Below are 14407 nucleotides of genomic sequence, written 5' to 3'. Positions count from 1 at the left end.
CTTAGTTACTAAGTAGCTGAGTCAGGAATTTGATTTTGAACATCAAGCCTTTTGAACATCAAGGAGTACTCTCTGATCTAAGGTCTTAAGAAGTTTTTGCACATTGTCCTTTTGTTGCTTCCCTTTTAGTTTATGGGAATATCCTAGCTCCATGCCCTGATTCTCGGGGTCACTGCCTGTTCTTGCTGGTCCAACCTTCCTCTGCTCATAGGTCTGAATTAAGATCCGAGTCCCAGTCCTTGTCCTGTGGAAAAGCAGGATTGTGGCCTGTCTTGAGTAAAGTGGCGGTGCTTTCTCCTACTAAAGTTTTGGAATATTCATCCAGAGAGTGCCCTTTTGCTTGAGATTGGGCCGTCATGGGCCATCATGAACACTGATCCCAGCACAGTTTAACTTAACATCCTATGGGTGAGAAGGATAAAACATATCCATTCCTTATTTAGAAAAGGAAGTCAGGGCTAAATACGTATGTTTATTAGGGAAAAAACTCAAAGATACTGTTTCTGATACAACCATCCTCAGGAATATTAAAAACTCTCAACTATCTGGGGAACCTAGAAAAAGGTTGTATTTAGGACTGAAAATATGAAGTATGAGAAGAAAAATTCTTGATACAGTCAGTTGGCAAAATCACTTAGGTAGAGGGGAGTTTTTGAAAATAACAAAATAACATAAGAAGTACATGAAACAATAGATGTATAGTTACTAATCGGGGGAACTCAATGGAACTACCACCTAGATCAAGAAATAGAGCATTGCCATCTTCTGGCAGCCTCTTCCTGAACACAAAGCTCTCCCTTGCCCCTCTTTCAAGGTGATTTTTAGGATAAATTCTTTTTTTTTTAAGTTTTGACACCTAAGTTTATTTATACTATACATATATGTATATAGTGTGTGTATATATATGTAGTTTATATGTGGTATGTATATAGTTTATGTAATTATGGTTTATAAGAATATATATGGGGGTGTGTATAAGTGTATATAAATATCTTAACCAATATTCTCATTAGAGAATATATCAGCAAGATTTATGAACTTCTAAAGATTAGCAGCCTTACTCATCTTTACATATCTGCTACCTAGCACACCCTGAAACTTAAGGAGGATGTAATAGCTTGTAATAAATTTGTGTTGAGCAAATAAATTATAAATTGTTAATTAAGAGATCATTATTTCCATCTATCTTTTAGAGATGATTTTGATTCTGTGCTGGAATAATATATATATTGAGATATAAACTGATTTTTTTTCCCTCTAGTATCTCCTGAACCGTTTCCTCCATTTGAACAGTTATGCCTTCTGTCTTCATTGCCTTAGGGAAGGGAAACACAGATAAATCAGATTTCAGAAGAGGTAAATAAATCCTTGGCTAATCTATTTCTATTTCTAGTAGTCAGTAATAAACACTGGATTTGGAAGATTAGATAAAGTGTTGTTTTTTCTGCTCCTGAGTCTCTATCCAGAGAAGGAAGAAGATAAGAAGGCAAATAAGAGACTAGGTGTGAGGCTGTCACTGAAAACGAGAGGCCGACACTTGCCTGTTTGCCTTCCTTGATGGCAACCCTAGGAGGATTACTGACACCTCAGAAAGGCTTGGAGGCTCTCAAATGGAGGGGGCCTGTGCCCTAGTGTGCTGGACCTGCCTCGTCCCAGCTTGCGAGAGACAGTTGTGAAATTTGTAGGAGTTTTGCAAGCTTGTTGGTGACACACTGGTAACTTGAAATCAGCCAGGGTAAGAGGTTTACTCTCTGGAAATTGGCAAATGCTACAAACCAGTCCCCCACTGTACCCTGCAGAGCCGGTTGTTAAACATTTACCAGCACCCCACTGGATCTGTGCCTCCCTTCCCAGGTGGCACCTGGGAAAGTAGACGGATTGCTGAAGACCAGCCATATTCTGAAACTTCACATCAAGTGTAAAATTTATGGTGTGATACATCCAGGAAGATGGGTGTCCGTCAACCTCCCGGGGCTCCTGCCTATCTCTCTGTGCCACAGGGAGGAGTAGAAGAATTTCCCATGCATCCAAGAGTGAGACAGAAGTACTAAAGTATCTCAGACAAGGCTAATAATTGACCTGAGGCCCCAGAGTGGATGCGAGAGCAGATGACTGTTTTCTGAGCTCGTTGAAAAGGGCATGGCAATGATTGAGCAAGGGCCAAGTTTGAAGGGTCTTGAAGTTGAGGCCAAAGAGTGACGTGCCAGTAACCTGAGTGATGAATGACCCGGAACTGGGGTAAGCAAGGTGCATCTCAAAAATGCTTATGTTGATAGATGACAACCCCACATCTCCAGCCCCTCTCTTTACCCGGATATCTTGGCACAACTCTGTAAGCCCCTGGAACTTAAACTTGATCCCAGGGAAAAAGGAGGATAAGGGTTGGAATTAGGGTGAGACTTGTGAGCACCCACCTCGGGTACAGAATTTAATGGGATGCCAAAAAATTAGAAGGGGGAGGAAAGCATCTTGCTAAAGGGCAAATAAAGGGAAGGTGAATAAAAATGTTAAGTGAGAATGGGTTTTGCAGTGGATTTAATGAAGTATGTCCATATGTCTATTTGTAAATACACATTTGTAGTAGAAGTCACCCACGTGATTGCCCAGCAAAGCCCAAAGCAAGCAAAGAATTAATCTCCCTGTTTTTTTTTTTTTTTTTCATTTGTGGATGTGCTTATGTATTTTTATTGCCAGGTGGACCAACTGATTCTCCAGTTGGCTTCTTTGTGACATACAGTGTCTTCTTATATAAGAAATATGGCACTTTATAGATTTTTGAAATCCCTGCTCCCTTTCTCCCCACCTTCATATTTGCCTTCAATCTTTTCCTCTTTCCTCTGTTTAGGCAGCTTTGCCATTCTGTGCCCATTGCTTGGATAGGAATGTGAAGGGTAGAATAAAATTGCTTTCCATTCTGTTTTTTTTTTTTTTCCTTTCTTCTTCAGAATGCTAAGGGATAGGAGGAGAATAGAACCTCTCCAGACAGATAGCAAAATTTCAGATGAATTTGTGGACTCTGTGGTTAAAGGTATCTATGCCTTGCTTTTTAGGATGCCATTCGTTTCTGTTTCCTGGTTGGATCCTCCTGACTTACACACTATGCTGCCTATCTTTGATCTCTATAAGCCTAGAACTTAGTTTAATCATTCATGGGTGGTATACATATATAGGACCCCTCAGAACTCTTAGTAGCATTGTTCTCCTAAAGTTTCATAGTTGGAGGCAGTGACTGCATGACATGTCTGGAGATGTGGCACCTCAGACACTCATACAGATGACCTGTACCCCAGCATGGTACAGACATAAAATGACTCTTAATTCTCAGGAATCTCTCAGAAGTAGCAGAGATTGTATTGGTCCTGAGAAGAGCACACAGAGAGAGGAAGAGATTTATTATGAAGAATTAGATTACAAGACTGTGGAGGATTGTGGAAGACGATGGTGAGTCGAGATTCTACAGTGAGGTCTGGCAGGCTGGGGACCCGGTGGTACAGACGAAGTCTGAAGCCAGTCTGCTGGAGGATTCCCTCTTGCTCAGGCCTTGCTGGCCCTTTTGTTCTCTTCATGCCTTCAGCTGACTGGATGAGGCCCACCCACATTATGGAGGGCAAACTGTTTCTCTCAGAGTTCACCCATTTAAATATTAATGTCATCCAAAAAGTACCCTCCAAGTTGATACACTAAATTAACCATCATAGAGCGTGTTTGGCAGAAATGATGTGTGCCCCTTACAAGCTGGGCCTCTCAACCTCCCATGCACAATCCTCGATGCCTGCTTTCTTTGGCAGAGGGAGGCCCAAGGGAGGCAGAGGATCTAGAATAGGATTCTAAGTCCTGCTGGATGAGGGAGCCACCAGTGGAAGGAAGCTGGGTCCCTGAAAAACTAGATGAAACAGCCTTCATTCCACCTCTGTCCCTCACTGAAGTGTGACATGTGTGAGACAGAAGCAGATGTTGTGTTAAACTTGGGGATTTTGGAGGTTGTTTATTAAACTGAGAGGCAGGAATTCTTTGGACAATGTTAACTCAGGGTTAAGACAATCTAGGGGTAGGAATTATAAAAAGAATAGCCTGGAGCCCAAGACACTAGGAGGTCTGGGGGAATGAGTGTATTAGTTGGGAGACTTGAACAATCAGACTGAAGGGAGGGGGCACTGGGGACCCAGATGGGGTGGAAGAAGGAAGAAAGCACTGAAGGTAACCCTCCAGGAGCTCTGTTCCATCCTTCTGCAGAGGGCAGCTTCAGTGAAGCCCACCTGATGCAGCCCCTAGTGGTTACTCGCAGCCATAAATCAACATGTATCAGGTGCCTGGGGGGCTCAGTTGGTTAAGCGACTGCCTTCGGCTCAGGTCATGATCTCAGGGTCCTGGGATCGAGTCACACATCGGGCTCCCTGCTCAGCAGGGAGTCTGCTTCTCCCTCTGACCCTCTTCCCTCTCGTGCTCTCTCTCTCTCATTCTCTCTCTCAAATCAATAAATAAAATCTTTAAAAAAAATAAATCAACATGTATCTGGAGCAGTGACTGCAGCAGAAAATATGAAAGTTGATTCCCAGTTCCTTCACTTCACAATTTTAGAACTTTTGAACTGTGCAGGCTGAGAGCTCTTAGTACATATTAATGTTAGATCGTTCAGATGGAGAAGGAGTGAGGATGAATGCATCTAGACCAATTTCCTGAGACTGACATTTATACTGTGTATAGATTTGGTCACACACTTGAAGAATCAGAGAGAGGATCATAGGGCAGACAGAAGAGAATTACATGATTCATCAGTTTCTCAACCGACTTTTGGCATAATTCAGAAAGAGCGCAGAGAAGGTTCTGAAGAAATCTTGTTGAATAAATAAACTTGGAACTACTGATTATGTGATTTCCTTCTCTATTGTTGTGAATTGGGAAAAAGATTTTAATTGTAGAAACAACAATATTTCCAGCAAAATATCCACAAATTTTAAATTCAACAGCAAATAGAAGAATACGTTTATTTATAATCACTTTGAGTGATTCCTCTTTTTGGGTTGTTTTGTTCAGTGCATTTTATAGTGGGCATCCAAGACAGTAAGTAGGTAACACACTTTCTGAATACTTTGTGGGTAAATGACTATTCCATATTAGTTGTCTAAAAGGACAGACAGAAGACCCAGTAACTTGTATTGGTTAATTTGGAAGTTTAATATTGTAGAGATTATAAGTTATTTGAGATGTTTAGATATCTGTGTTCTAAAGAAGACAATTTGTATTGCAATCATTATTATTTTGTGACTTGATCTAATCAGTTTCAATAAACATAATATAGTGAGAGCATCAAAAAGTGTCCAATTAGTAGATGTAATGATTCTTGACTCTCTCAAGAGGGCAGCAAAACCGCACAGCTCAGTTCTCAGAGATATGGATGAAAATCCTAAAAAGCAGTTCACAGACATCCTTGACCCTATCATTCATATTAGTACAACTAATTAAACATAACATTGTGCTGAAATTTGTATTGGCATTTTATGGAAGTTTAACCTTTCCTTTGTGAAATGAAAGAAAATCCTTTTTTGTCCTTCTGGTTTATAGAACTATACTTGCCTGGGGTCTCCAAACGCATTGTTTAAACAAGGCTAAGTGCTGTTTACCTAAGATACTGTGGATAATGAAGTAAGAGCTTCTTACCCTCAATTACTTGCTTTCTGATCAGATGATGGTTGTGCTTGACTATTGGGGTCATTTTGGAAATTGCTTTTCCATTCATGATCTGTACCAGGTAGAAAGACCTTCAAAAATACATATAATCCAGAGTGAGGAAAACTTGAAAATTGGCCCTAAGATGAACAGGGAAATGGGAGAGAATTGAAACATCTCTGCTACCTCCATAGAGGGGGATTTGGTCATTTCCTAGACCAGATGACAGATGAGGTTTGTTTTTAGCACTTACCATATCTCCTTTCAGTACCTTCTCTGTTCCTGGTTCTCCAGGTGCCATTCTTGCACCTTGAAGGTGGTCAGGTGTTCCTGGAAGGTGTTACCTAATAATGATTCAAAATATTTCTTCTCTCTGGTGTATTTACATTTAATAAGGATTTGTGAAGATTGGAATGTTTTCAAGGTATAAAGGAATGGATCATAGCATAGCTAGCATTCTGGTCCTTAGCAGTTTATTCTTTGTATACAATAGGCTTTCAATAAATAGTTATTAAATGAATGAATGAAGACCTAGAAAGAAAAATGAAAGATATAGCTGCTTTTCTGTCTGTCCAAAGTACAGAATAGAAATTCTCTTTCTTTTTGTGAGGCTAAATATGATGGGAGGAAACTTTAGTCTATTGTAATTGGAAGAAGCACAGGTAGATTCAGGGAGAATATTTGATGATTCTTCATTACATTATATTGAATAGGTTGAGTAGGGGTCAAAGCAGGTTTAATAGCATGGTTGTCACCATGAACAAACTTAAGGTCTAAATTCAAAAGATTGTTCTCATCTTTCAACTCATAAGGTTTAGTAAGAATTAAATTTTGTGAGAGTTAAATTCATATTTATCAAGGACTTTTTTTTTTTGCAAATCTCTGTGCTACTTTGTATTGAAATTTACTACACAGAATAAAAAGAATAAACTATACCCCCATCTTCAGTGAATTTATAATCTCCCTGGAGTCCCAAAACAAGCAAACGTGAAAACATTGGTAACCATAAAAGGTATAGATCATTAATGCAAATGAGTGAGTGGCAATGCTCCTGGATTAAAAGGGTTCTGAAGAAAAGGAGGTCAATATAAGTTCGAGACCCTGGGGAAAGCTCACAGAAAGGGGGTCTCAAGCTGACTCCAACTAGAGTGCAGGCAGGCTTCCCATACAGTGAAGAAGGGAGGGTGTGCTGGAGAGAGCAGTTTGTTAAGGATGTAGAAGGGATGAGCATGGTAAATTCAGAAAACCAACTAGAGCAGAACTGCAAATTGGAAAATAGTGAGGGCTAAAGTTGGGAAGGAATCTTGGGCCCATGGTATAAAGGTTTTGGGAATTGAAGCTGTAGAAAAAGATGAACCACCTAATATTCTTGAGTAGGTGAATAATGAAAAGACAGTCATATTTCCAGAAAGTTAACCTTTCTTCACTTCCATTGCTGTAGAAACCATCAAGACCCTGTGAAATAGCAGGAAGAGGAGGAAGATTTAGGGGTTGGTAGGGGACAGTAGGACCTATTTAGTTCTGAACTGTGAATATTAGTTATGAAGCTGATTAGGTTTTCAAAGTTATATGATGACATATTTTAAGAACGTACACTTAGAAATAATGAATCTGTGTTTCAGTATCCCCACTAAGATAGTATTAGTGGTAGGTACCAACCTGAACCCCATGAATGTATCACAGTCACCAGAAACCTACTTAAAGTAAGAGATGAGATCTAATGATGGTATGATTTTATTTTTCACTAGGAAGCTGTTTCTAACATCAAATACTGGTAAACGAATGGTTTGTTGGAAGGAAATATACCCTTTAATAGAAAGCCAACACTTTTAGTCAAGAACATTTTTTTGTTGTTGTTGTTCTAAATGGAAATTTACTACAGAAGAAGATTTTTTCCCTTGAAATGAACATATATTGCAGAAATAGAGGATACTTTTATGCATCAAACTCATGTCTTTGCCAGATTGCTACTGTGCACGTTCATGATATGAATATTATCACTCAACAGTTTTAAACTGGATTTCACTTGAAGCTACAAATTTACCATTCTCATGACATTTGAAAAGTGATTTTCTCATAGAAAAGTAAAAATAGGGGCACCTGGGTGGCTCATCATTAAGCGTCTGCCTTCGGCTCAGGTCATGGTCCCGGGGTCCTGGGATCGAGCCCCACATCGGGGTCTCTGCTCCGCGGGAAGCCTGCTTCTCCCTCTCCCTCTCCCCCTGCTTGTGTTCCCTCTCTCACTGTGTCTCTCTCTTTCTGTCAAATAAATAAATAAAATCTTAAAAAAAAGAAAAGTAAAAATAAGTAAAATAAAATAGAATACACGAATGAAAACATACCACAAAATGCTGGGAAAAGTAATAAAAAAATTATTTGAAAAAACTTCTTAAAGCTCTGGAATTAGAAAAATTTCACTGCCTAGTGGAATTTAGTGAATAGGAATGGGAGCTATTTCATTTTATACCCAGTTCAGTCACTCATTCCTCTCTCTCTCTCTTTCTCTCTCTTTCTTCCTTGCTCCACCTTTCACCCTCTCCTTGTTCTCTAAATTTTCTAGATTTTTGTAGAGATTATTTACTTAAGTCTTTTAAACTTGGGCTTATTTTCAACCATGATCTTTTCTTCCTTTCTCAGTTTGTATTCAAGCCACCTCAAGAACTTGATTTTTTTTTTACAGTGGTCTTAAAGTATGTCACTTTTTGCTTTTCTAATTGTAAAGCAAGAATATCATATTATTTGGTCCCCTTTAATTTGTATTGTTATAACATTTTCTTCAGAAATATCCTCACATTATCTCTATGTTCTGTAATGTTGAATGGCAAAATCTGTATGTCTTTCCTTTTTGCTTTCTCTTATCACCCCAAATATTCCATTTCCCGTTTATATTATCATCAAAAGAAGTGTCTGTGCATATGTTTTCTTTTGTGTTGTTTTCTAAAACAAATTCAAAATTGTATATTTAAAATAATTTTGTAATTTAAGTACTTCAGGTGTTATTCCTATTTTTAAAATTTGGAAGCTGAGAGATGAGAGGTTATGCCAACCCACAAATGTTTATTGAACATCTTGACTGGGTCTTGGGCAGCCCTCAGTGATAAGGGGAACAAAAGAAATAGTAAGTGTTTGGAATATTTTAGGAATATTTCCTGAGACCAGATTTGCATGTACCACTAGAGAATATGAGTTTCCTCATATACTTTATTCTTGATGGCCATGAGAGTAGAGAATGACGAAGTTCTACTGAGATTTTAAACCTCTTACTAATAGGCACAGCAGTACCTAATCTTTATTGAGGGCTTATTACTTTTCACAAATTTACTCCTTCAGTTATTAAAACAACCATATGATATAATCATATTAATGTAATCTTCAAATAGGTTTTGTAGGGGAAAAAAAAGTTTAAGTAATTTGCTAATGGTCACCTACTTTGTAAGTGGTGAAGTCATGGATTTGAACCCAGGTAGTCTGTCTCTAGAATGACACTCTTTACCACATTTACCTTTCATTACTTTGTATTTCCTCTATATTGCCCACCCAGCTCACTCTGGTTAGGGGCATGACTATCTCATGTTGTACCTTAGAGAAATTATAAAATGCCTTATGTCAGAGCTACTCAGATTTGTTTGGAAATAGGCAAACATCAAGAATTTAAGTGACAATATTGAATTATTCTTGATTACAAAATATATACAAGTATGGGATGCAAAGCCCACAGAAATTAGGAAGGGGTGTGACTGAGAACGTACATGGAGTAGTAATCTTTGGAGAGGGGAAGGGAAATATCTCCCATTAAAATTTTGGGAAGGGGGTGCCTGGGTGGGTCAGATGGTTAAGCGTCTGCCTTTGGCTCAGGTCATGATCCCAGGGTCCTGGGATGGAGTCCCGCATCGGGCTCCCTGCTCTTTGGGAGCCTGCTTCTCCCTCTGCTTCTCTCTCTCTCTCTCTGTTTCTCATGAATAAATAAATAAAGTCTTAAAAAATTTTTTGGGAAGGAAGGATAGACATAGAGATATAGATGCATTAAGACGTGCACAGGGGTTGATAAAACACAAGAGTTTGACGGTCCCAGTACCTCAATTTCCCACTGATGTAGGGGAAGTCATCTGTTAAAGCCAAAAGGAGGGAAAGGGAGAGGTGAAAGTGAGTAAAGAAGAAATTTGAACCAGCCCCGGAGAGGAGCAACCTTGTTGTGGTTATAGGATTGCTGAATACGGAAGGCCCAGTTAAAGTTAGACTGCATGAATTTGTCATGTGTACGACCTGACTGGCTCTCAGCCACTCTCAGTAGTGTTCAGTGACCTGGGGACAGGCAGAAAATGCTCACAGTGCAGGTGATCCAGGTTTGTGGTTTTTATGGATTAAGTTATTTGCCCAAGGTCATACTTCTAGTTCTCTCTGATCGATTCTCATTGTTTTTTCATAAAAATACAATGTCTACCCACAGACACATTTTATATTCCTGTGGTTCTGATAATCTTCATATTGGCTTGAAATTCATCTCTCTAACTACTGGAGCCTAGATTTCTTTTTTACACTTGACTGTTTATAAACTATGATTTTAGTTTTTGGGTAACTTTCCTACTTTCTCACCTTTTCATTTGGACAGATTTTTCAAATAACTTTTATTGGTGGAAAAGTTTTCTGTGGTTCTTTATGAAAGTTTGTCACCTCATTTAATGCATTAGTCCAGGTCATTAACAATTATTATTAAGTGACTAATATTTGCCAGGTGCTGTGCGAAGACCAAGGATACGAAGATAAATGGAAAACTGTATCTGGGCAGTATAAACAGAACCAACCTATAACATCAGAAAAAGTATAACTTGAAGCCTCTTAAGCTCCTAAAATGTGTATAAATTGTGTTCTAGTGGGTGTTACTCTAATTTGTTATTGAGGAACCCAACTGTCTGAAAAAATCTCTCTTCTCTTCCTCTACTTCCCCACCCCCCCTTCAGTCTGCACATGCGGATTATTGTATTGCTTTCATCGGATTTGGTCGATCACTGCTTTGGTCCTTACTGATGAAAATGATACTAGTTGTGGACACCATGTTATCCCACTAGTGACTATAGTCTCCACTGGATTTTGCCACATTTTCACAGAAATGCTGCCACACCTGGGGCGCGTGGGTGGCTTAGTCGGTTAAGCGCCCGACTCTTGATTTTGGCTCAGATCATGATCTCAGGGTTGTGAGACTGAGCCCTACATCGAGCCCTGCATTGCCCAGATTCTCTTTCCCTCCGTCACTCCCCACCCTAAAAAAAAAAAAAAAGTGAAAAAGAAAAGAAATGCTGCCACATCTCTAGGTCATCCCAGGGTCTTACTGATGTACTGGAACCTTTGAGTGGTAAAGATGATTGCTGTTTTATTTTGACAAGAAGGCAAAGTTCTGTTTTCTGATTTCAGGTTACATTTATTTAGAGGAGAACCAACGGAGTGTGTATTATGGCTGTCAACTGATATGGAAATCTGTAACTGCTACTTATATATAGTGAATATGAATCCTGATTTTGAATAAAATCAGCTGAAACCCACATTTTAAGTTTTGTGAAAATCTGATCTCATCCAAAAATACCCAGAGGCATATACGGACACGTGGGCATCTTGGATTCCAAATTATTGTCTCTGCTGGAATTTTATTTCTATGCTGTCTGATTTTGTTTTTATTTTATTTTATTTATTTTATCATTTTTTATTTTTTTAAAAAGCTTTTATTTATTTATTTGACAGAGAGAGAGAGGGCGAGCACAAGCAGGGGCAGCGGGAGAGGGAGAAGCAGGCTTCCCGCGGAGCAGGGAGCCCGATGTGGGGCTCGATCCCAGGACCCTGGGATCATGACCTGAGTCGAAGGCAGATGCTTAACTGACTGAGCCACCCAGGTGCCCCTGATTTTGTTTTTAGAAAAGCATTATTTAAATATGACACTGCTCCTTATTAATACTTACAAAGAAGCTATCCTCACACAATCCTGAAAATTTACTGGTGGGAAATGGGGAGGAATACTTAGAATTGTTAAAGTAAAAATTGAACATTATAAATTCTTATTCATAAAAATCTGCCTTTGGGCATCTCTCGCCACCGAAACTTACCTCACTCTTTCTTCTTTCCCTTCTCTGCCTCTCCCTTCTCCTATTCCATTTAGAAGGAAATACGTTGCTCATATTGTCCCATGAATAAAACCCAGTATTCATTTTGGTTGCCTTGATTTTTCCTTCAGAATCTCTCCCTTTACCCTATGGGCTTTGTCAAATAAGACCTTTTCCCAAATAGTTTTCTCCTGAGATAGAATTCTGGGGTTGGGGCGCCTGGGTGGCTCAGTTGGTTAAGCATCTGCCTTCAGCTCAGGTCTTGATCTCAGGGTCCTGGGATCAAGCCCCACATCTGGCTCCCTGCTCAGCGGGGAGTCTGCTTCTCCCTCACCCTCTGTGTGTGCACTCTCTCTCTCAAATAAATAAATAAAATCTCAAAAAAAAAAAAAAAGAATTCTGGGGCCAGGTCTTGTGATCATAAAATGTGTGGCCCTATTGTAAGTCTCACAATTCCATGAATCCAAATGACATTAAAAAACCCTTGGGTATATAAATTGGTATAACTACTTTGGGATACAGTTTGGGAGGACCAGCTTCATGGGTAAGTGACCTATGCAGCCACAGAAGGCCCTGTACTTAGAAGGGCCCCCACTTGTTCTAATGCTCTACTGTTTTTCTTGAAATTCTTAATAATTTTTGAAAAAGGGGCTCTGAATTTTCACATTTCACTGGGCCCAGAAAATTATGTAGGTAGTCCTACAGGTTGTCATTACCCACCAAAGCTGAGCAAACCCAGTGACCTAAGGATTTCACTCTTAGGTAAAAATCCAACTGAAACTCATACCCATTTTCACCAAAAGATATTACAGAAATATTTATCTCAGCAGTATTAATAATAGCCAAAAAGTGAAAAAAAAATCCCATTTCTATCAGCAACGAATGAACGTATAGAGTTATATTCATACAAAGAAATACTTTATAACAGAGAAAATTAATGACCTACTGCTATAAATTATAGTGGATTAATCTCATAAACTATTAGGGAAAAGAAGTAAGGCAGTTTAAGATTCCATTTATATAAAGTTTGGCAGCAGACAAAAATTATATTATAATGTTAGAAGAAATTATAGTGGCTGATTTTGGGGAGCAGAGGGTTATAGTAATTGGGAGGGAACATTATGGAGGCTTCTGGGGTTCTGCTAATGTTCTGGTTACTTTTGACCCATGTGTAGGTTACATGTGTGTCACTTTGTAAAGCTATACATTTATATTTTATACACTTTTTTAATGTGTCTTATATACACACAAAAATAAAATAATACTACCTAACATGATGTTGTTGCCAAGGGAAATTCGAGTTTATCTGTTATGAGTCAAGTAGAAGCTCTCTTAAATAATCTCTGATTTAAGTAACTCATTTTATTAATAGATGCTCTTTCTTCCCATTGTAAAGCACACTGTCAGATTCCCGACTCACTGAATGTATCTAGAAAGCTTCTCTCCTGTGTGCCCTTTTAATAAGCCAATAAGCTTCGATTTGAATAAGGTAAGGACATCTATGGCAATAAAAGTGTATTCATTCTACTTATCAATTGAGATTTCCTTGAAGAAGAGGAAATTCCACCCCATGGATTGCAGCTTCAGTTCGTTTGGAGAGCTATGCTCTATTGGTCTGGGGCTTCTCTAGCCTGTCCCTACAATTGCATAAGCCAGTTCCTTGCAATAACTCTGTGAATACGTATCTTCTACTGGTTCTGTTTTTCTTACTAAACATTGACTGTTACAACAACTGCTAGACTAGAAGAAAATATCTGTGAAACCTATCATTCATTAAGAAGGAGGTTTCAGAATCAAAGATTAAAACAAGCTAAAAAGGAGAAATCACTAGCCTAGTAGAAAAATGGGCAAAGGATATGTTTCAGTTATCTGTTGCTATATAACACACCTGAAACCTCACAGTTTCAAGCAGGGGGTCTATTATTTGTCATTTTCTGTAGGTTGGTAACTTGGAAGAGCCTTATCCTGGTTTCACCTGGGATTGTTCAAGCTACAATTATCTGAAGGTTTCTGTGTGGCTGGAGGATCCCAGTTGTCCTCACTCAGAGTGTGGCGGTTGGTGCTGGATGTTGGCTGAGACTCCTCAGTTCTCCGCTCGATCACCCATCCTCTGGTAAGTTGGACTGGGCTTCTTCATAACATTGAGGTGGTGGGGTTACAGGAAGATGAGAACAGTAGCTGTAAGAACAGGAGTTATCTTTGGGGAGAGGTAGGAAGGGGCTAGGGCTAAGTGTCCAATTCCCAGTAAAGGGAATTTTGATCTTACCTGAAATGTTTCAGTACTTTAATTTGCAGTCATGATTTCCCTGTGTAATTAAAAAATGTATGTTTATATAAATACTGCTAAAGACTGAATGTTTGTGTCTCCCTGCCCCCCACCAAATTCATATGTTGAAACCTAATTCCCAATGTGATGGTATTTGAAAATGGGGCCTTTGGGAGCTGATTAGGTCATGAAGGTGGAGCCCTCATGAATGGAATTAGTGTCTTTTTAAAAGAAACCCCCAGAGAGCTCCCTCTCCTCTTCTGCTATGTAAGGACACAGGGAGAAGACAACTGTCAGTGAAATAGGAGGTGGGCTCTCACCAGAAACTGAATCTGTCAGCACCTTGATCTTGGACTTCCCGGCTTCCAGAACTAAAATAAATTTT

This window comes from Callorhinus ursinus, unplaced genomic scaffold (assembly GCF_003265705.2).
Source record: "Callorhinus ursinus isolate GAN/ISIS: 27379988/994484 unplaced genomic scaffold, GSC_fseal_2.0 scaffold1, whole genome shotgun sequence".
NCBI classification, from domain to species: Eukaryota; Metazoa; Chordata; class Mammalia; order Carnivora; family Otariidae; genus Callorhinus; species Callorhinus ursinus.
The sequence above is the reverse complement of the archived record's forward strand: the minus strand, read 5'-3'. Positions refer to the sequence as shown.